Raw genomic sequence first — 21,685 nt, 5'->3', positions numbered from 1 at the left:
CATTGTCTATCAGGTCTTCTTATTTAATTCTCTGCAAAACAATATCTCACTGATATTGTTTTTTGAAATGTGTGTATAAGGCAAAAGATTTTTGCGATCTGAAGAGAAACCAGAGTTGCACCCTGAATGTACCCGATCTCGTCTGAAATGTGTGTATAGATAATCTCACCCCTCTCACCAACAAACTCCATGAGAACATGAGAGTTCTTTTTTCTTTTTTTTTTTTTTTTGACTTGCTCTATTACCAGAATCTAGAGCTCGACTTGGTACTCAATAAATATTGAATGAATAGTTTCCCTAGAAAAGTATTGAAAATAACAAAATATAATTATTTAGTTGATGTAATGAATGAGTTGTGTATTCAACAATAAAATGTAGTTGTCCTTTAAAAACATTATTTTTAGGTTTGTCATATTGATCATAATTTATATAAAAATGGGAAGTGATAGGTAATAGGCTATATAACAAACCAAATCCCAAAAGACTGGACTAAAAGAGTGAAAAGAGTGAAAAATATAACTCCAAAAATGCAAGATGTAGGATACTTAACTTAGCATCAGTATATCTATCAAGAAATATTAAAAATAAAAAAGGCCTAGTGGTGCTAGTTGATTTAATTTCCATAAAAGCAAATGTGATGGAACTGTCAAAATGTGTTAATTTAATTTTATACTGTAGTCATAGGGCAAGGGAGGTGATGGCTCACCTATTTTTCATGACAGAGCAAGGAGAGCATTTTACTCAGTACCATGCACCAATTTAAAAGAAAACTGATAAGCCATACTTTATACAGAGGAACATGACCAGAATGTTGAAAAGTAAAGGAAACGTGTTGGTTTCCAGCTAAAAGATAGAGATCTAAAGATACACTATAGCCTTTCTGATCCATCGTGAATCCCCAAAAAATGGAAGGAAAGAAATTAATAACAAAACAAGGAAAGGAAAAAAAAAGTAATCTAAGCTGGAAGAGTTTCCCTGAGTGGATCATGAACCATGAAAAATTCCAGAAATCCAACAATACATAGAAAAGAACAATATTAAAAAGGTGGCCATTATAGCCTCAATGGCGATAATCAGAGCTAAAGGAAAATCAGAAGCAATTTAGAGGGAGAAATTTGGGGACCAACAGCATTAGTTTCCAGGTGGGTCAGCATCTGCAAACACTACCACCATTTTCTCCATACAGCCCCATCTGGGTATCTGCCTCCATGTTTAAGCCGTGAGTGGAGGAACATGAGTAACAGAGACAGAAGAGTGCTCTTGAGGATTGTCCATACCAGGGACATGTGGAGAGAACCCATTCTCAGAAGAAAGGTGGTCTATACCTCCATACCAACATATTTTGCCATTCCCACAAACTTGCCTTCTGTCCACCCCCACCACCCAGTCTGTAAAAATTAGTGGTAAAAGGGTCAAAAAGAGAATTTCAATGACCAAAAGTAAGCAGACTGGAGTGTTATATTAAATATTTAAAGTTGTGAGAGATATATGAGGATATTGCAGTCGTAAAATTCAATTAAGTCATGTGCTTCCAGTAGGAATATGGTGGCAGCTGAGATTTGAATATCTTCATATTCTTCTGAAAAAAAGAAAGATGAAAAGCACACACAAATTGTATGTTTATTTAAGGCTGAAAAAACTTAGAAGCTTCAAACTGCAGGTAAGTGAAGGAAATCAGAGGCTGGCCAGAAGCCCATACAGGAAGTTGAAATGATACTGTGAGGAAAAAGTGGACTGCAAAGACTCTAATCAATGGAAAATCTCAGAAATCTCTAGAAAATTTTCACACCCAAAAGGAGTAGGAAAGCCTATCCTGAGAAGCAAGTGCTGTGAGTTCAGCTGAGGTGGAAGAGTTTAAGCACTGGGGAAAGAAGGAATAAGTTTACAGATTGTTCAGGGGACTCAGAGGAGGTAGAGCTCAGAAAACATCAGAAAATAAGTGGCAAGTTCTGGGTCACTTGTTGATGGCAGCCTGTGAGAAAATTGTGAAAGAACAGAGCTGAAGGGATAAGCTCTGAACCAAGATGGGTTCTGAGAATCAGGGAGGGGAGGGGTGCCTGGGTGGCTCAGTTGGTTAAGGTAAAGTGTCTGCCTTCCACTCAGGTCATGATCCCAGGGTACTGGGATCGAGCCCCACGTTGGGGCTCCCTGCTGAGCGGGGAGCCTGCTTCTCCCTCTTCCTCTTCCACTCTGCCCCCACTTGTGTTCTCTCTTGCTCCTGTTCTCTTCTGCTCACTCTGCTTTCTCTCTCTCTCAAATAAATAAATAAATAAATAATCTTAAAAAAAAAAAAAAAGAGTCAGGGAGGGGAGACTCAGTGATGCCATATTATCAGAAAAAAACAATCTATTGATGTAGAAGGGAGTGGGGAACCTTTGAGCCTTAAGTCTGAAAAACCTCTCAGGCCTCTCCCTGCTTCTCTGCGGAAGTCTTGTGCTAAGAGTTCAAGAAAACCCAACTCATATATTTATGAGAACAAAAAAGAATATGCATACAAAGATGTGATAAGTAAAAAAAAAAGTTAATAAAAGAGTTCAACTTGTCTACAGATTATAAAAAATTCTGTAGAAAAAATTCTTATTCTCTAGCTATGGATTGATCAATTTATCATTCTATCTGCCTTGTCTCACAAAGAACACCATGAAAGGAAAAAGAAAAGAAGATGGAGGACAGACTGGGAGGTACCACCCAACCTTCTCCTCCCTTCCCCTTCTGTTCCACGATATTGGAGCTGAAAGTCTATGTATTCCTAGAGGAGATAAGCTTTGAGTCAAGTAGATTATAATTTTTTTCAAACTTTGAAACAAAGTCTCTGCTGTAATGAGGTGTTTTTTTTGTTTTGTTTTGTTTTGATTTTTAATAAAAGTAAAAGAAGGGGCACCTGGGTGGCTCAGTTGGTTAAGCGACTGCCTTCGGCTCAGGTCATGATCCTGGAGTCCCAGGATCGAGTACCACATCGGGCTCCCTGCTCAGCAGGGAGTCTGCTTCTCCCTCTGACCCTCCCCCTCTCATGCTCTCTCTCTCTCTCTCATTCTCTCTCTCAAATAAATAAATAAAAAATCTTTAAAAAAAAAAATAAAATAAAATAAAAGTAAAAGAAAAGATAGGAATCACAGAGATGTCTTTTCAGAAGCTCCTTATTCAGCTGTTGACAGGAATTTGACAGAGCACAGTAGGAAGCAGTAATTGGGAAAATAAAAGTTTTACCTTAATCAAACCAATCACATGATCTCATTTGATTTCACAGCATGAGTGCAGGTTTTAATATTATCCCCATTTTATGGTCAAGAAATCTTGGGCTCAGAAAAGTTAAGCTTGATCATAAGTGAACTGGCTGATACAAAAACTGAAATCTTCCAAGCTCAAATGCCATGCTATTTTACTGTCTTGCTAGCTTGAAAAGTGTACAACCAATATAGGCCATTTATGTCTTTTATTAATATAATAAAATTTCACTATATCCCCACATTTCAAAGTACTTTCTATATTTTTAATGTTGATTTCAAATACTACCTTTTCCCTAAAATCTATAATCCCCCAGTTAGAATTCATCTTCCCCTACAGAATTGACCTCTTCTCCCACAATCTCATAGAATGTTAAGAGTTTTGTTCTAGTCTGCTTGTGTCAGTGTATGTATGTCTGCTCTGTTCCCTCTAGATAGTTTCTTAGTAGTAAAGGCACAGTATAATACTTTTTTATATTGCTAATAGTACACAGTACATTATTTTGTTCCTAGTAAGTATTTGAGTTTGTCTAAATTAAATAATACATACAAGTATTTTAAATGTCTTGAAGAATAAGGCTATTGAGTGTCTAATCCTGGTTTGAGTTACAGACTTTTACCCACGGTATTAGTTGTTCAGTAATTTATTTATTTGAAAGGATGAATCGGTGTTAAGGGGTAAGGAAAATTAAGAATAGAGAAATTTAATATAAATTTAATACAAAAATAACAGAATAAACTATTAGACATGTAGACAAACCTTGGAACTGTTTGTTCATTCTCTGCAATGGATTGGTCATTATCTTAAAGCAGATCCCCTAGTATCTGCATAAAGTCATCTGTTATCTCTCATAATGGTTAATTTATATGTCAATTTGACTGGGACACTGGGTGCCCAGATCTTTGGTTAAATCTTATGTGGAATGTGTCTGTGAAGGTGTTTCTGGTTGAAATTAACTTTTGAATCAATAGACTGAGGAAAGTAGATTGCCCTCCTCAGTGCTAGTGGGTTTCATCCAATCCACTGGAGACCTGAGTAGAACAACAATAACAAAAAACTAAAAGGATATTTCCTCTCTCTTACTGACTATCGTTGAGCTGGGACATCAGTCTTCTACTCAGACTCAGAATTGAACCTAAACTTACACATCATCCCTCTGAGTCTCCAGCTGCAGATCTTGGGACTTCTCAGATTCCCTATTAGCTCTTGTCTCTGTCTCTTTCTGTCTCTGTCTCTTTCTCTCTATATATCCTATTAGTTCTGTTTTTCTGGAGAACCAAGATTAATACACCCCTGATATTCCTATGTGAGTTTTTTATTAGTATAAGCAAATTGCCACAAATTTTGCAACTTAAAATAACAGTCATTTATTATCTCACAGTAGATCAGTAGTCCAGGAACAACATAGCTGGGTCCACTGCTGCAATAAGACGTTCGCCATGTCTACAGTCTTATTTGAGGCTTGGAATCCTTTTACAAGCACATGTGGTTGTTGGCAGTATTCACTTTCTTGCAACTGTATAAGTCATGGAGGTTTGTTTCTTAAGGCCAGCAGGAAAATGTCTCCAAACTCAAGGAAAGACTAATCTCTCTTTTAAAGGGTTCACTTGATTTGGTATACCCACTGCTTTTTGAATAAGTCAAAGTAAAACCAACCAGGAACCTGAATTACATCTGCAAAATCTGCTCACTTTTGCCACATCTTAAAATTTTGCTTACCTAGCCCAGTTAATTGTTTTAGATGGTCTCTGAAATGTTCTTCGAATCTTCCTTGCCGTTAGTGTCTGGTTTGCTGATATAAAAATTCTAGAGAGCCTAAGAACTTCAAAAATGAAATGGTTCTCAAAGTTTAAGATCCATAGAAGTATCCAGAATGGAACTTGAAATATCAGAATATCAGAAAAAAAAAAATAAAGCCCCAGAAAAGACTGAAAAAACAATGACAACGACAGCTTTATTTCTTACTATTTGTTAGAGCAAAGGGTGTTCTATAATCTACATAAAGTGAGGTTAAAGACATTTAATATATCCTGTCAAATTAATTCATGCCCCTTTAAAACATAAACGTGTAGTTAAGACATTAAAAACACATTTATTCTTTTGTTCCTTATAATATTGAATGAAAAAATTACATAGAAGATGGGTTTCTATCTCACACTGAGTATTTTAAGACCAAGAAAAATGATTTTATAGGATACTCAGATTGTCAAGCACATAATTCAAACCATCACCATGATTTCTATTTTGATGATGACAGTAACTTCATGGCATGCAGTGCTTTTCATTATGTAACAATGTTTATGAAGAACCATAGCTATTTCAATTTCCAGGAAAAGGGAATATTTTCTATCCTAATTCTTTGCTTCCAGCACACTGTGTGTGACATACATCACCAATTTGCATAGAATAGTCATTTGTCAATCATCTCTTGACTTATTTTTTTAAAAGTCTCATGTGGAAAACTACACAAAACAGGCTGGCAAATCAGTTGGATCTCCTCTAGGAAGTATTAGCCTGAAAAGTTGAATTAACTTCACTTTCTTGGTCTGCCATCTTGTCTCCATCCCATCTCCTCTATGGGAGAAACACATGGCGTATGCCAGCTTATCCAGATGAAATTCAATCATTTAGCAGTTAGTTAAGCTCTGATGGCATCTGACCACAGTGAATTTCCTCCTCGTTCATTGCTGGTAAAAGACTGTAAAGATCTTTCCAGAAATTTGAGTGGGTAGATCACAAGAAAAACCCATTAATTTTCGGCTCAGGTCATGATTTCAGGGTTGTGAGATTAAGCCCCACGTTGGGCTCTTTGCTCAGTGGGGAGTCTGCTAGAGATTCTCTCTCTCTCTTCCTCTGCCCCTCCACCCACTCATGCTCTCTCTCTCTCAAATAAATAAATAAATAAATATTTAAAAAAGGAAAAAAGAAAAAGCCATGGCTAAAGGGATTTTGAGTACTGATTACCTATAGGACTTTGGTGATTGCTTAAAAAAAATAAGAAAACAATGGGATGGAAAAGGAAAGAAATGAGAAAATGATGACTATTTTAATTACTTGAAAAAAATCATACCGAATTAATCATATCCAGCCATCATTCTCTCAAGAACTAGCTCACTAGGAATAACGTTTACAGTCTTACATAGGACCATATCCTTGGAGAAAACTTTCAGTTTTTTTCTCCAATCCACAGTCACTTGTATATTATATAAATCTTTATATACAGTAATAGTCAGGAACCCAAGCAATCTATCATATTTGATCAAGACAAGCATAAATCACTTATTCATGATTTACCATTCCTAACTTGATTCATTGATTCATCTCCAGACAAGACAAGGTCAGTACAAAAAAAATGATTAAGCTTCTTGCCCTTAAGAGAGAACAGCTTAACCAACAAATTCATCTTCACATCTGACCTCATGAATTTTGACACTGGGAATACTGTAAAAATAGAAATAATCCTTATAAATGGTCCCTCCAATGGAAATGTTGGTGTAAGAGAGAAAATAGGAGAAAGATTAACAATGAACATACCATGGGTGTGTCACAGCCATCCCAGTTGTCAACATGAGACAATCTGAATCAGCTAACATGGAATCACCTATTTTTATCACTATTTATTTTCAATAATTTTTCTGCTTTAATTAACGGTTTTTCTTTTCAGTTTTATTTCTCCCCAATTTCCTACCCTGGGGCATCCTAAGTCTTCACATATACCTTCATCGCACGTATGTAATGGTGTTTGGGCATGGATTTGGCAAGATGAGGTGGAGGGGAATAGTAGCATCTTTTAAATGTCCCCATATGATGCTGCAACAACCTATAATCAGGTAGGCTGCAATGTAAAGGCTTCTAATCCTGACTTCCAGGGTCAGAGAACTCTTTGACTGTCTTTAATTTTTCCTTGGGTTCTCCACCCACCTTCTGCACATATTTTAAACACAAAAATATAAACAAAAAACTTGTACATAGTCTTGGCTCAAGCTGCTACTAAAAAAAAAAAAAAAAGACTAAGTGGCTTAAGCAATAGATATTTATTTCTCATAGTCCAAGGCTAGGGTAGGGCTAGGATGTCCAAGATCCAAATGCCCGCAGATTTGATTCCTGGTGAGAGCTCTCCTCCTGGCTTCTAGGTCATTGCCCTCTTGCTGAGTCCTTAATGGCAGGGGAAAAAGGGAGCTCTGGTCTTTCTCTTCTTATAGACACTAATCCTATCATGGGGCACACCCTCATCTAAACCTAATTACCTCCCGAAGACCTCACTTCCAAATACCATCACATTGGAGATTAGAGCTTCAACATACAGATTTTAGGGACACAATTCAATATGTAGCATATACCCAGGTCATATGGTGTATGTGTTGTTTAAATGTAGAAAATAAATCTGATAATTATACTCTGTTAAAAAGTGCCTAGATGGCTGAATTGATTTTTTCATGGAGTTCTGGGTTATTTTCAAATTTCTTAGCATAAAATTACAAGAATTTGGGGTCCTCCAATGGACCCCAAACATCTCCATACTCCTTCTTCCATGCACAAGTTAGTGTAGAAACTTGATCCTGCTGCCTCTACTCCTAGATGCTCTCTGAAGTTCTGTTTCCTAGGTGCTGCAGCTGCTGCTGCCAAATCCCAGCCCAGCTCTGGGTATTGGCAGTCTGCAAGCTAACTCTGATGGGGTGTGACAGCTCACGCTCTGTGGGTTTATCCTTAATCAGACTAGACCCTGAGGATGTATGGATTCCCTGTAGAAAGTACAGATTGAGTGTCACTCAAGTTAAAAATGAGAATGAAGACTGAGTACTTAGCATAGAGTCTGCTACAGACTAAGCATTTAATAAATATTAGCAATTACTATTATTTCTGTTGTTGGATAGACTGAATGTATTTTTCTTCCTTTGATCCCAACCCAAGGAAATCTGTTTTATATAGATTTTTAACATAATTCTCAGAAATATAAAAAAAATCCTAATTCTTTAAATGAGTTTGGTTATTTAAATTGGTTTTGATTAATCATAAAATTATGGGAGTGTAGGTATTTTCCACAGAATGCCAAAACTCAAGGTGTTTAATTCATAACATGCAGATTGCAGAGGTCACATACTTGTTTTGATGATCCAATAGGCATAATAGTGTTTTAAAACATTTATGAATACTAAATATTAATGCTTGTATTAATTAACTATTAGACTGTAACAAATTGCTCCAAAACTTAGTAGCTTGAAACAATTGCCATTTGTTATCTCTCATGAATCTATGACTTGGCTATGCAGTCTGGTTCAGGCTGAACTTGGCTGATCTAGGCTGGGCTCACTTGTATATTTGTTGTTAGCTGGAGGGGTGATAGTCTCCAGCTGTTCTAGTGTTGCCTCAGCTAGATGGCTTGTCTCAAGGACAAGGTGACAAAGTTTGTTCAAATGGGTACAAGGGAGGAAAAATACATGCAATGTCTTTTGCACCTGGGTTTGGTCAAGACCAATGGTCAAAATGACTAATGACTTAATTAAAATAATAATACAATGCCATTTTTGCCATATATTATGGATTAAAATGAATTATAAGTTCAGCCTAGTAAGGGGTAAGAAATAAACTTCACCTTTTGATGAAAGTTGCTGAAAAGTATTTTTTCAAAGGATACAGGGAGACTGTTATTTGGATAATCAATGCAACAATCTGCTACATTAGTCATTGTGGCAAAATATCTCATTTTTGGAGTTTTCTGAAATTAAAAAAAAGTTAGATTCAGAGATATGATCAAAATCATGTTCTTCACTCCATTATCAACCAATTGGTTATAATAAAGCCACATAGCTATCAGATAATCATTTGTTCATTTTATTTATTTTTTTAAGATTTTATTTTTAAGTAACTTCTACATCCAATGTGGGGCTCGCATTCACAACCCTGAGATCAAGAGTCACCCTCCACCAACTGAGCCAGTCAGGTACCCTTCATTTGTTCATTTTAGAATAATGCTAGCATTAACCTCATATGGTTGTTAAGACTATTATATAAGATATCACATCAGTAAGCACCTAGCAGTGTGCCCAGCAAAAGGGAAATATATACATATTTTGATCTAAGTAAAAATAATGGACTGTTATTTCTATTTGCCTTCTTTGTATTATTTATTAACTAGAGTCCCCATTTTTTTCCTGTGGTTTCCTCCATGTATCATCATTACACTGGTTTTTCATGATGTTAAAATTATTTGGTAATCTTTAGCAACTTTTGTCTTCTTGAAATGTGTTTTCCAACTGATCCTTTTGTCTTGACTGATGGGTAAGTATCTTTGTTGTTATTGTTTGGGTTTTTTGTTATTGTTGTTACTGTTTTTATCAATGGGCTTTGTATTTGTAAGAAAGAAAAGCTATCAATGGCTAATTTAAGTTGAACAAAATGTTTTCAAGGAATATTGAAATACAGAGTAAACAGAAGTATTGGAGAACCAAAGTCAGAAAATGAGGGCAGAAATGCCCAGCAAAATCATCTCAGAAAGTCTCCAATAACTCCAGCCAAACTCACAGGTTTCTTGACTACACAATGGGTGCTCATGAACAATTCTGAACTCTCTTCTGAGCTTGATGTCAAACACTCAAGATTCAAAAATCATATACTAGAACATCTGAACTTATGCTAGGACTTGGTCATATAACTTCATCACAGCTACCAGCAAACTGAACGTGAGACCATCTGCCTGTTTTCCATTGTGGAAAGCAGGGCTTTGCCATTAAACTTTTTTTGGGTTCCAATCAAATAAAAGTAAGTTTGGATGCTGGGCAGATTAAAATAAATGCCTATGGGGGTGCCTGGCTGGCTCAATTGGTAGAGCATGTGACTCTTGATCCCAGGGTTGTGAGTTGGAGTTCCACACTGGGTGCAAAGATTACTTAAAAAGAAAATCTTTAAAAAATAAAAAAAATAAAATAAATGCCCATGTAATCTACACCATTAGTTGCTCAATATCTACAATACTTTTCTTCACACAGTACATTTCAAAAAATAATTCTATACTCTAGCATAAGGCAACACTAAAGCTTATATACACTTGCATTGGTCCCAAAGAAAACACTCAATAGTTTGTCTCTGATTAATATACATTTCTTCCCTACACCTATTGTGATTCCCACCTCAATATTCTGAAACCTGTGTGTGTGTGTGTGTGTGTGTGTGTGTGTGTGTTGGAGTGGGGGAGGGAACCTGTAAAGTTTATCAACAACAACCTCTTATACTGGTAAAGACAAAGAAAAGTAAAATTATCTATATAGAATATGTAATATGCATTTTTAGTAAGAAAGAAAATATGGTTAGATGCTATAGTTTCCTTTTACAGAATTGATTATAAATCATAATTAGTATTTATAATTTTCTTTCTACATTATTTATGTTATATTCACATTTTCCCAGCCAAAACCTAACCTTCTTTTTGTCTGTTTGCCAAAAAGCATGTGAAACTCAAAATAGTATTTAACAACTAATGTTATGAACCCTGTGAAAGTATTTCTCTTTTGAGTACTTTGTGTGTTATCTATTGCTACATAAAAAAAGTTGCTGTTGAATTTAGGCACTTAAAACAATAATATTCATTATCTCATATCTTACAGCAACTCAGGTAAAGCTTACCTGGGTGTCCCATAAGGCTGCAGTCAAGGTATTGGCTGGGTTGGAGTCTTATATGAAGTCTCTAGTGAAGGAAGATCCACTTTTAAGCTGATTCATGTGGTTATTGGCAGAATTCAGTTATGTATAGGCTGCTGGACTGAGGGCCTCAATTCCTTACCATGTGGTGTTCTCTATAGAGCATCTTACAACATGGCATCCACCTTCCATCAGAAGCAAGGAAAGGAGCAATAAAGGTAAGCAAAATTGAAGCCAGAATATTTTTTTTAAAGATTTTATTTATGTATTTGATAGAGAGTTAGAGAGCCAGAGAGTACAAGTGGGAGGAATGGCAGAGGGAGAGGGAGAAGCAGGCTCCTCGCTGAGCAGGGAGCCCTATGTGGGACTCAATCCCAGGACCCTGGGGTCACGACCTAAGCCAAAGGTAGACATTTAACGGACTGAGCCACCCAGGTGCCCCAAGCCAGAATCTTTTTTAACCTAAGCTAGAAAATGGCATCCCACCACATTTGATGTATTCTATTCATTACAAGCAAGGCATTAGGTCTAGCACACACTCACGGGGGAGGGATCAAAAGAGGACACTAAATACCAGGAGGTATGGATCATTGGGAACCATCTTCATAGCTGAATTCTACCAGTACTTAGACCAGCAGAACCCAGTCTTGGATACAAAAAGCGAAATTTCCTCAAGTAGGTCATTAGTTACAATTATGACAGACGACACTCGTATTTGTTTCCATCCTCTGGTTCCTAGACACAGTTTTTTGACTTTGGAGAAACAACATGTATTATTTCCTGGTTAAAAATATAGCTTTATTCATCATGACAACAATTCAAACGAGTGTCTCAAAGCTGGTGAAAGAATGGCAAGAAGCTATTCTATCATTCTGTAAGTCCAATTATTTCTAGGAAATACGATATAAGAGAAGACCATGGCTTCCATGAGCTCAAAACAATACCTTATTTATTTCATGATTAAAATTAATTCCTTTGAAGAAATATTTTGTGATATCCTGGATGATGGATAAAGACATTCAATTAGTCCACATATTGTGGGGATGGCAGAAGCCTGATGGGCAGGAAAAGTAAATCTAAATCCAGTGTCTATATCAGTAAAGAAAAACTGTTTTGCTGCCCCAAGACTCTGGTAGATTTAAATGATCACATCAATATCACTGGGCTGGTCTCCATGGGAGAGGCGCTGCCCTAGAGAATCGGACTTGATTCCTGCTGCTGTCAAACGGAGCACTCACTGTTGGTGGTGACAATGCCATTTAGGAACCTGTTACCCCTGGCATCTCTGGCCATTTATTCATGGGCCTGTTGAGCGAGCATAAGCGCTAAGGTAAAGACTTGGGAAGAAACAGTATTGACTTCCACAACATATGTATCATCTCACTCTAATTACGAACAAGCTTTCCTGAAGTTTAGGCATTTTTAAAAACAGCATATTGACATGGCTCCCAGATATTCTTACACTCTGGGCCTGTTCTAAAAGTTAAATCCATATATCTGTATGCAAACTTTTTTGTAAAACCCATCAAAATCACTCCAAGTGCCTTGACTTTGGATGAACCATCAGCCGATTACTTGCGAATTGTTAAGGATCTTTAAATGAGGCCTCACCTCCTTCTAGGAAAAGTGGATGAAATATGCATATGCTTTTTGAAGAAACATCACTGTGAGGATCACCTTATCCTTTCTCTTTCAGAATCACACAAAAGTGTTGTGGCACTATTCCTGGGAAGATCTATACTCATGTAGTTAAGAAAAAAAGAAAAGAAAAATGAACATAATTTACAGATGGCCCTACAGGATATACCAACACAAGTTTGTTATAGATCACCACACATTCAAAGCTGGAACCTCAAATGTGAAAATATTGCAATACCACCAAATGTTTCTGCTTAACTGAAAAAAGATAAGCAGTTGTAGTCATGCTTTTTGAGTTCCTATCTCCCTGCCCCCACCCCCCGATGGCCTCCCAGACCCAGCATGGCCACTGCTGCAAAGAAGCCCAGCCCAGTGGGGGTCCAGCCCGGGACACTGTGCGCAAGGGGTGACAGCAGGAGCTGATAACCCTCACGATGTCTGGTGACTCAGGAATTTCTGCCTTCCCCGAATCAAACTTTTTAGAAGGGTAGGGACCATCCATGGAGCAGATTGCACAATATAGGAAGACCTGAGGTATAAGCTGTCTCTGGAGTTCCTCAGTGGCTACCCTTACAACACGCCCACAGCAAAGTTCCTTGCACCCTGCTACCACCCCAGTGTGGACACCCAGGGTAACATCTGCCTGGACATCCTGCAGGACAAGTGACTCCCTGGTAGGACATCAGGACCATCCTGCTGTCCCTCCAGAGCCTGCTAGGAGAACCCAACATTCATAGCCCTTTGAACACACAGGCTGCTGAGCTCTGAAAAAACCCCCACATATTTGAGGTAACTTCAATACATCTACTCAAAGCAGGTCAAAGTCAAGAACCCTGACTCTCTAGCCTCTCTCTTTGTATTGTGTTTAATTTATCCTTAGATGGTCTGTACTTTCCTTCATTTCTCACAGGTCTCTGTATCTTAAGCTGGGGTGTCATTTTTGTTTCTTTTTTATTTTTTTACTTTTTCTTAAAGATTTTATTTATTTATTTGACAGAGAGAGAGCACGAGCAAGCACACGAGCACACGCAGGGGGGCAGGTGGCAGATGGAGGCAGAGGGAGAAACAGGCTTCCTCCTGAGCAAGGAGCCCAGTGTGGGGCTGGATCCCAGGACCCTGGGATCGTCCTTGTATCATGACCTGAGCCGAAGGCAGACACTTAATGGACTGAGCCACCCAGGCGCCCCTGTTTCTCTTTTTTAAAATTAAGTGTCTGGTTGAGCCCTTGTGATGAATATATTAAATACATTTTTTTAATAAAGTAAAAACATTTAAATAAATAATGAAGGGATACAAAATGCATATTCTGTTTTGAGGGGATAGCCTGATTGTCTCTGCATTCCTTCCATCACTTCACTATTTTGGCAGATCCCTGTGTTTTCATAAAATTTAACCTCCATCACTTAGTAATTGATGTATGTCTTTTCCTAAATATCATAAAAACTTGTTAGATTGTTCTGTCAGATTGGAAATGTACATTGGCGTATTTATCTTTCCTTATATGAATCGTGGTAAAATAAAAGCATGTTACTCAGGAAAAAAAAATTAACTTCTACCATATGCCAGGTCATACCCAGTCATTCAGGATAGTTCCATGACTTGTTTAATTATTCCTATCAGAATGATGGCATTAATTCTAAGAACCACTATATTCTACTGTGAAATTATCAGACGGTTACCTTTTTTCCCCAGAGCTGAGGATGTGAAACACACTGAGGCAAGATGGTGAAGGTATAGCAAAGCTCTTTCTAGGCAAAGGCATAATGCTTCTGGTACTTTTTATTTAATAAAATAGGGAAAAACTAATTTCAAATCAAAAGCTGTGTAACATTTATCCAGAGTTGTATTCATTGGGAAACAAACTCTGGAATAGCAGCTATAATCAGATTAATTTCTGATTAAGTAACTAACGTCTAGTGTTATTTTTCATGACACACTTAAATTTTGTACTCAGTTCAAATTCTGAGTAGAGCAGAACTGTGATAGGAACCACTATTTTGTATCTTAAAGTCACTAATGATAATGTTAAAAATTTCTTGTGATTTACCATTCTTTTTGTAGAAAAGGGGACTCTATTTGACATTTTCTACCAAATACTCCCTCTTCATCTTTTCTACCAAAATAAACCTTTTTATTATCATACTGCTCAGAGAGCCAAAGTGGGGATCTCTTAAATTCCCTAGGGGTATCTTCTAAACATGTTTATTTTGCCTCTCTACTCTGGAGAAATATTAAAGAAATGTTCACAGTTCAGCTGAGCCCAAATTCCAATAATTGCTTAATCTTTATGAGTCCATACTCTGCTATGAGATCACAGTGGAATTCTATATCCCTAGGAAAATTCTGTTAGTTCACAGCTAGTGATCAATATTTTTCAAAAGGTTTGGATATTTCCTATTTCCAAATACAGAGCTCCCCTAGTGAAGGATTACTGATCTCTAAGGAAGGATAAGAGGAATGTTCACCAAGCGTATATTTGATATGATTTCAGAATGTTTCCCAAAGGATCTAGCTTCCTCATAGTGTAAGAGACTTTGGGTTTGACAACTCCTCCAAGTTTTGGGATGAATGCCCAAAAATGGTCTAAAATTGTGATTCAAGTCAGGCTTCTCTCATTATAATAATAATAATTATTATTATTTCTAGTATGGTAAATAATTATTATTTTTAGTATAGTAAATAATTATTTTAGTAACATAATATTGCTGTAGTATTATAACTGCTATAGTATTTATAATACTAATAAAGTGAAGGACACTTTATTCCTAAAGAACACAGTTCATAACTGAATAGAAAATGCATCCGTAAAGTCATAGTCTGCCGAATTTCATCCTTGAAAGTCATGGTCTATAAGAAACCAACGCGATCTTGTTTAGCTTCAGGACCAAATTTAGGCAAGATAACTATTTCCAGATTCTTTGAGCATCCATTGCCTGTCCTCTACTTAATAATATACCTGTCATAACATCTCTGGTTAACCTACACAAAGAGTCAATGCACGGGGTGACTCTGGAATGGTACAAATATCAACTCGAGGGCTAGAGAACTGGTTTTCAGAAGAGGTGGAGACAAAAGGGGACAAGCACAGTTGAGATTATGTCTTAGGCATGTCTCTTCCGGGCACCACCTGCCTCCAGCAGCACTACCACTGGACATTCCCTGAGTTCCTGAACTGCTCCATCGCAGTCAGTTCAAGAACTGTACCACTGTACTCGGCTTCCTAATGTAGATACTTGAAGTCATCTGATTCTCCTTGCAGGGGGTATTACTTCCAGACGATAAGGCATTTCCATGAGGAGGAGCCCAAAATTACAAGTATCCACTACAGTAACTGGGTAATGGAAGAACGATTGTGTACTAGATGTTTTCATTCTTTTATTATCATTTTGTCTAATTGATGACAAATGCTCTGATTGTAAGTGAAAATTCCAGTCAAATTAGTCCAACTGTGACTGTCATGAATCAAACAACTGTGTAGGAACTCTCACCCTACCAACTTTCTAGCTTCTTCCCCATGGAGAAATGGCTATTTAGGTAATAGTACCAGATATCAGTCATGTGTACTGCAAGCATGTGAAGTCATATATGTACCTTCTCCTCCCTGTCTCATTTCTTCAGGGGTTCACCGTTCCTTGGGTGTGCTCATCCATACTTCAAGGATTACCTAAGGTGATATGACCTCAAAATCTGATTTAGGGATTAAGAGAGAGGTCCCACCCACTTAGGCCTCCTACTAATCCTATACCCTATCGGGAAGTATCAAATACTTTGCTTCTCAGTAAAATGGTAACTTTGCCCTGTTTTTTTTGTGGTTTTTTTTTCCTGTTTTTTTGGGGGAACTCTATGGTGATGAGGAGTGATTGTCCAAACATAATTACATATTCATGGACCCTCTGACTAAATAAATATTATCTAAATGTCACACACACTACTGGAAAACTTCCTTACTAAATTAACCAATGACTTTCATCTAGAATTCTGGCATAATGCACAGAGCTTCAGACTACTTCGATGCATTACTCTTTTGATCCCTTTACTGTCCATTACTGCCTGAAAGGACTCACTCAGTACGTTTTTTTTAAACAAAATGATATTTTGAGATACTTGAGGTAATTATAGACTCACATAGAGTTGTAAGCAATAAAACAGAGTAAAACTCAGTTTCCCCCAATAGCAGCATTTTAAAACTCTAGATCAATATCACAACCAATATACTGACATTGAAATGTCAAGATGAAGAATTTTCTGTCACCACAAGGATCTCTCATGTTGCCGTTTGTAGCTTCCCTCTCAGTCTTAAACTGTCAACCAAAAATTTATTTTTCATTTCTATAATTTTGCCATTTCAAGAGTGTTATATAAATTGAATCAGACAGTATTTAACGTACAGGTGTTAATTCTTTTTTTTTTTTTACTTAGTGTATTTATGTGGAGATTTGTCCAAGTTGTTACGTATACCAATAGTTTATTGCTTTTTTAATCCTGAGCAGTAATTCGTGGTATGAATGTACTACAGTGTGTTTAACCATTCAAAGCACAGCTTTGTTTTTCTAATTTGGGGCTGATAAATGAAGCTACTATAAACATTCATGTACAGATTTTCATGTGAACATAAGTTTTCATCTCTGGAGTAAATGTACAGACGTGAAATTGCTGGGTAGGATGGTCATTGAATGTTTAATTTATTATGAAACTGCTAAATTGTTTTCCAAAGTGGCAGTAACATTTTATGTACCTACCAGAAAGGTATAAATAATCTAGTTTCTCTGTATCCTTGCTTTGGGTTTATTTTGCCTTTGTCTAGGTTTTTGAGGTGTATGCTTTTATCATTCATTTTAGACCTTTTTTTTTTTCTAATGTACATATGCTATAAATTTCCCTCTAGCACTGCTTTAACTGAATTCCACACTTATATGTTCTATTTTATTTCCACTCAGTTCAGTTCATTCACTTAGTTTCAAAGTACTTAGAAATCTTCCTGTTATCCTCTTATTACTGATTTCTGGTTTGATTCCAGGAAGGTAGGAGACACAGTCTATATGATTTCACTTCTTTTAAATTTGTTGAGGTTTGTTTTATGGCCCAAGATATGGACTATCTTGGTATAAGGTTTTTGTGTGTTTTTTTTTTTTTTAAGATTTCATGTTTTTAATTTATTTGAAAGAGAGAGAGAGAGACAGCCCGAGCATGAGTAAGAGTAAGGGGAGGGGTAGAGGAGGAGGGAGAGGAACAAGCGGACTCCGCCACGTAGTACAAGCCCAGCTCTGGGCTCCATCCCAGGACCCTGAGGTTGCAACCTGAGCCTAAACCAAGAGTCAGACACTTAACCAACTTCACCACCCAGGTGCTCTTATCCTGGTTTAAGTTTTAAGGGCACTTGAAAAGAATATGTATTCTGCTGCTGGATGGAGCATTCTAAAAATATCAATTAGATCCTATTGATTGTGTTGTTGAGTTCATCTAAATCCTTATGGTTTTTGTTTGTTTTTTCGTTACTTGGCTTGCTTTATTTTTTGTTTTTTTGTTTTTCTGTCTAGTTGTTCTACCATTGTTGAGAGCAGAGCATTGAAACCCCCAATTAAAATTGTGGATTTGTCTATTTCTCCTTTTAGGTGTATTGTTTTTGCTTCACATGATTTGCAGCTGTGTTGTTTAGTGAAACATATCTAGGATTGCTACATCTTTTTGGTGAATTAACCCTTTTATTATTTCATAATGTAGCTTTCTGTCTCATAACTTGCCCCAATGTCTACTTTATCTGATAGTAATATAACTACTCTTTATTTTTTTGATTAATGTTTGCGTAGTATATCTTTTTTCATCCTTTTAATTTCAACCTGTCTCTATCATTATACTTGAAGTGAGTGTCTAGTAGGTAACCTAGAGTTGGGTTATGCTTTTTAATCTACTTTGTCAATCTCTGTCTTTTATTTGGTGTATACAGACTATTTATATTTAATGTAGTTATTAATGTGTTACAGGTTAAGTCCAAGTCAATCATTTTTTTTTTTTTTTATGTTCTGTTTGTACTCTGTTTTTCATTTTTCTGCTTTCTTCTTTCTACTTTCCCAGGGGCTTATCTGAAAATTTTTATAATTTAATATAAATTTATTGACAATAAATCCACAGTGTTTTTGAATGCATCTTTTAGTATAGTTTTTTAGTGTTGCTCTATTTAATACATTATATAAAAAACTGTCACACCCTACTGGTGTTGCCAGTTCAAGGAAAGTATAAAAAACCTTACCTAATTTTATATCTTTTTATTCTCCATTTATAACACAATTATTTTAAATTCATTTAGAACCATTTTAAACTGTGTTATAATTTTGCTTTGTCAATCAAACATAATTTAGGAACTCAAGATAAATAGGGAAATTTATTGTATTTATTCATATGTTTATTACTCACATTGTTCTTTCTACCTTCTGATTTCTAAGATTCCTTCTTTTATTCTTATGTTTTAAGTTTAATAAGCTCTCTTTAGCCCTTCTTTTAGAGTTGGTCTAATGACAATTATCTTAGTTTTCCTTCGACTGAAACCACCTTAATTTTCTCTTTATTCTTGTGATATATTTTCATTGAATATAGGATTCTGGGCTTAAAGTTATTTTCTTTCAGCCCTTGAAAAATGTTTGTCTTTTCTTTTTGATTTGCATGGTTTCTGATAAGAAAATGATTGTCATTCAAATTGTCTTCTGCCCACAAATAAGGTATCATTTCTCTCTTGCTGCTTTAAAATTTTTCTTTCTTTCCTTCCTTCCTTTCTTTCTTGTCTTCCTTCCTTCCTCCCCTCTTTTCTTTCCCTCTTTCTTTCTTTTCTTTCTTTGTTTCTTTGTTTGTTTGTTTGTTTGTTTGTTTCTTTCTTTCTTTCTTTCTTTCTTTCTTTCCTTCCTTCTTTCCTTCCTTCCTTCCTTCCTTCCTTCCTTCCTTCCTTCCTTCCTTCCTTCCCTCTTTCTTTCTTTTTGTCTTTAGTTTTCAGAAATTTGGGTATAATGACTCTTGGCTTAGACTTCCTTGGATTTATACAGTTTGGGGTTAACTCAGCTTCCTTGAATTGGTAGGTTTATGTTTTTGTAAACTTTGGAAACTTTTTAACCATTATTTTTTCAAGTACATTTTCAGCTCTTTCTTCTCTCCTTCCAGGATTCTGATGGCATAATGTTATCTTTTTACTTATAGTCCCACAAGTTTACAAGGATCTTTTTTTTTCAGTCTTTATTGTGATTGTTCAGATTGGGTAATTTTTATTCTCTCTCTAAATTTATTACTTCTTTCCTCTGTCCCTTTCATTCTTTTGTTGAGCCCATCTGTTGAATTTTAATTTGGGCTATTACATTTTATAGTTCTAAAATTTCCACTTGGTTCTTCATGTCTTTTATTTATTGGCTGAGACTATCTGGCTTTTGGCTGAGATTTTTCTATATTCTCATTTGTTTTTACTGTGTTTATAATTGCTCATGGAAGCATTTTTATGATGGCTGATTTAATATTTTTATAATTCTAACATTTTTATCACCATGTTATTAATGTCTATTGATTATCTTTTTGATTCAGTTGAAGGTCTTCCTGATTCTTGGTATAAGGAATGATTTTTTGTTAAAATCTGGACTTTTTTGTTATGAGACTGAATCTTAATTAAACTTATTGTTTTAACTCACTTTCTTTGACCCTGTTCTAACAGGGGACAATTGGGGTAGAGCCTTATTACTGCCAGTGGAGGTAGGAGTTCACATTCCCCACTAGGCCTCCATTTACCCTTGATAGAAGAGACTCCTCATTATAACTGAGCATGAATGAGAGCTCTGCCTCCCTACTTCCAGATTTTCACAGATGCTTCCCTAACTGGGATTGCTTTGTTACTGCTCCCTATGTTGCCTCCACTGGTGCTTCTGTGCGGTAAGTATAGGGGGGTAGCTTTATTACCAATAGGCAGTAATGAAAGTTCTGATTCACTAGGCTTTTTCTGACATTACCCAAGTAGGGAACAGGAAGGGCTTCTTATTTTTACCAGGATAGATATGGAAGCCCAGGCTCCCATGTGTTCTCTGACACCTCAAGGGAGGGGAAGTTCACTCTCACCAGGTGGGAATGAAAGTCTCAATTACCCACTGAGTCTCCTCTGACACTATCCCCATGGAGGTGTTAAGGTGTCTATAGCCTGGAAAGGGTGTAACTAGATTCCTGACTTAACACTGGGATGAAGACCGCAGACTTTGCTGTAGTTTTTGTCTTGCAAGTTTTGTCTTGCAAGGCTGTCCCTTTCTTGGTCTTTTGGCTGGAAAGATTTTTTTTTTTTCTTTTCTCTCATTGGAGTGTCCAAATTGCTGGCTTCATCAGTTTCAAGATTGGGATATATGAATCAAAAAGGAAACCCAGGAAACTCCCCATCATGTCATTTCTTGTTTCCCAAGATCACTAGCCTGTCTGATTTCTTCTCTACACCTTGCAGCATCTTTTTTTCTTTAATATATACACAATTTCCAAGGTTTTTAGTTGTAGTAAGTGGGAAAAATAGGGAGAAGTATTCCATTTTCCCAGAAGCAAAAATTTGGCATGTTTTTTAAAGTAATAAATTCTTGTTGCACCCTAAATATATATTTTCCATAAATATTAAGTGTTCACTACCTCTTCTCCTTAATTGGAGAGGTATAGTGTCAAGGTGTCTTATAAATCTCACTTTGCCCCTTTCTATATTTCTGGCAGCACTTAGAGGAAAAACCTATATTTAACAGTATTACTAAAAATGCATATGCCCATAACATTTCATTTGAAACATATATTTAGTTTCATTTTTTTTAAAGAAGATGCAAACTCATTAGATATCATGAGCCTATCAGTTTTTTTTCCTAGAAATATTTAAAATAACAGTTTTGTGAGATACTAAAGCCAATTAAACCACTCCCAAACTATTACTCCAAGTGCAAAATTAACAATGGTATAAAATTGAAAATACTTATTATGTCTGCAGTGATGTAAATTGAGTATAGATGATATTTTGTCCAATTATTCCAAATTTATTTTCTCTAGAAATGACTTTATTTTAATATTTTGAGTGGATAATCATCTACTCATTTATTAGTATTAACATAATGGCTTATAAGCTGAGCTTGTGATATTTGTAAAAAGTTTGAAGAAAAATTGAACCTACCAGTGAGTCATCATTGAGTGTTATAGTAAATAGCAT

The 21,685-nt window shown here is 36.3% G+C and overlaps 1 long non-coding RNA gene and 1 pseudogene across 2 annotated transcripts in view; one reads left to right on the top strand and one right to left on the bottom strand.

The window, feature by feature from the left end:
• The window catches only part of LOC118538154 (uncharacterized), a 503,038-nt gene that overhangs the window by 26,803 nt on the left and 454,550 nt on the right, over window positions 1-21,685 (bottom strand). Inside the window, exons 7-8 of one of the 2 annotated variants that reach the window (XR_013446428.1) lie at window positions 10,846-11,045; window positions 8,481-8,941 (exon numbers count right to left, since the gene is read on the bottom strand). This is a non-coding gene — a long non-coding RNA (uncharacterized LOC118538154). Of the gene's footprint in view, window positions 1-8,480; window positions 8,942-10,845; window positions 11,046-21,685 lie in introns of those variants that run through there. The other variant, XR_013446430.1, reaches the window with a different exon arrangement.
• On the top strand, window positions 12,822-13,378 carry LOC118538158 (ubiquitin-conjugating enzyme E2 C pseudogene; annotated as a pseudogene).

This window comes from Halichoerus grypus, chromosome 1 (genome assembly GCF_964656455.1).
Source record: "Halichoerus grypus chromosome 1, mHalGry1.hap1.1, whole genome shotgun sequence".
Lineage (NCBI taxonomy): Eukaryota > Metazoa > Chordata > Mammalia > Carnivora > Phocidae > Halichoerus > Halichoerus grypus.
Note: the sequence above shows the minus strand (reverse complement) of the source record. Positions and strands in the feature narration are given on the sequence as shown.